The 2,386-nt window shown below is 35.8% G+C and overlaps 1 protein-coding gene across 4 annotated transcripts in view; it reads left to right on the top strand.

Moving 5' to 3' along the window:
• Positions 1 to 2,386, top strand: part of ppp3cca (protein phosphatase 3, catalytic subunit, gamma isozyme, a) — a 51,007-nt gene that overhangs the window by 15,275 nt on the left and 33,346 nt on the right. The window lies entirely within an intron of this gene.

The raw sequence follows: 2,386 nt of genomic DNA, 5'->3' as shown, positions 1-2,386 counted from the left end.
CTGTATAAAGACTATTGCTAAGCCCTAATTTGAGCTATTAACAATATTGGGTTTTCCATGAAGTTTTTTATTGAGTGAAGAAGTCTTACTTGTTATGTGGTTAAAAATTAAAGTAAAAAAAATCAAACAAGAGTGCAGTTTTGGGTGAAAGCTTTCTGTCAGTCAGTGATTTGATCAATTTCTCRTTTTGAACACTTTATTGTAAACAAACCAAATCCCAATGACTATGCTGTAGCAGGATTTCACTGATTGCTGCAAATCAATTTAAAATATTCAATTTATTCAGAAATTGAAAAAAAAACTGTTAGTCATAATTCTTTGAGAGGATTTAGAAAAGTCAGAAAGTGGCAGTGATACTGACCCACAAAACCAAAATCAGGGCATCCCTAATTAAAAGCAACCTAGTTGTATCACTGTGTGCAAAAAGTCTACACTAAAAGTTCAGGTCTGTAGAAAAAATTTGTTTTTATTAAAGTGTTTTTATTAAAGTGTTTTATGCAGTGTTGATATCTTTCTGCTCAGGGTTCAGAGCAGAAAATCAATTAAAACATCATTTCCATATAAACGTGACAGTTTTATTGTGCAACTGGACACAGCTGCTGTGTTAGCAGTGAAACAACAAACTGCATGCAGTACAGTTTAATGACTTTAAAACTTCACCCCATAAAACATTTTCTGATGTTCTGAATACTAAAAACACCCCTTACTATCAGTTTTATTAAACATCTGAAAATAAGTTAAAGGACTTTAAATAAAAGTTAACAAACCTAAATCCAACTGTAAATTTTCTCATTGCAGTTGTCCAATATTTTCTCCACTGACTAAGTGGTCACGATGAGATGTGGTATCTCTGGTCCATTTGTTTATCAGACTGATGCTGAAAAAATTAACATAATAAATTCAAACATTTGAGTCCACTGTTTATTGCAGTGTATGCTGTTTTCTTGTGATATGCCTATTACACAGGCTGTTATTGTGACGATGACAAAGTTGCAATATATCGTGTATTATCCTTTTTTCCCCAAAATATTGGTCAAATAAGAACTGCACTCAGCTGCATAAAAACAGACTGTTACACCAAACTCTGATTATTCAAAAGTAGAAATCAAATTTAAAAAGTGGAATCATTTTTTTAGAACCATAAAAATGATATTGAAATAAATATGTGTGCAGAAATCCAACAAATATATACACAAGCCCAATATTATTACAGTACAGGCTGTGTGAGTACTCTGCATCAAACATTCATGGTTTGTCAGAATAACACTCTGCCTGTTTGATTCAATCAACTGTGCTGAGAAACTGTTTCTGCTGATTGACAGCTGTAGYAGAGGCAGTGAGAGGTGCATAATGGAAAGCAGTTGTATCAACATGTTTTTATCAAGTATAATTTTCCACACAAGCACTAATCCACCGAGAAGCCTGTGAGTGTTTTATATTTTATATATTGTCACATTAGAGGATRTTATTCAGTTCTGTGTTGCTTATTTGCAAGTGTAAGTCGAAGTAACTGAAGCAAACGTTCCTTGGATATGTATGTTTTTTTATTTTTTTCCTATTTTTATGAGTGCTGGGCATTGATTTAAATATTTTAATTGCAAGATATTTTGAGATTAATTGTGATTAATCTCATTATTATCCGCAAAGTTAAATTTGGACTCCAAAAGGCCTGCAACAACAAATCGATAAAATTGAAAAAAAATTATTATTAAGTGTTGGCAACAAATTTCATAATGAATTTGTTGTGTCAGGCAATTTCTTATGGTATTAATTTAATGATTAAACTTTAAGTTTTAATTTGCTCACAATGTCTGAGTGAAGATACTTCTTAACCTAATACTGCAAATAAAACAAGACATTTATTGAATTCTTGTAATAAGCAGCTGTCTGGACTGAAAGTCTTCTTAACATGATCGTCACTGACATGAAACTGTCCACGAGTCTGTCCTTGAGACTGCCCATGAGACCGTCCCTGAGACTGCCCATGAGACTGTCCTTGAGACTGCCCATGAGACTGTCCATGAGACTGTCTATGAGACTGCCCATGAGACTGTCCATGAGATTGTCCTTGAGACTGTCCACGAGTCTGTCCATGAGACTGCCCATGAGACTGTCCATGAGACTGTCCTTGAAACTGTCCACGAGTCTGTCCATGAGACTGCCCATGAGACTGTCCATGAGACTGTCCTTGAAACTTCCATGAGACTGCCCATGAGACTGCCCATGAGACTTCCCATGAGTCTGTCCATGAGACTGCCCATGAGACTGTCCATGAGACTGTCCTTGAGACTGTCCATGAGACTGCCCATGAGACTGTCCATGAGATTGTCCTTGAGACTGTCCACGAGTCTGTCCATGAGACAGCCCATGAGACTGTCCATGAGAC

The sequence above is a fragment of the Austrofundulus limnaeus genome, unplaced genomic scaffold (assembly GCF_001266775.1).
Source record: "Austrofundulus limnaeus strain Quisiro unplaced genomic scaffold, Austrofundulus_limnaeus-1.0 Scaffold118, whole genome shotgun sequence".
Classification (NCBI taxonomy): Eukaryota; Metazoa; Chordata; class Actinopteri; order Cyprinodontiformes; family Rivulidae; genus Austrofundulus; species Austrofundulus limnaeus.
This window is presented reverse-complemented; position numbering and strand designations above follow the sequence as displayed.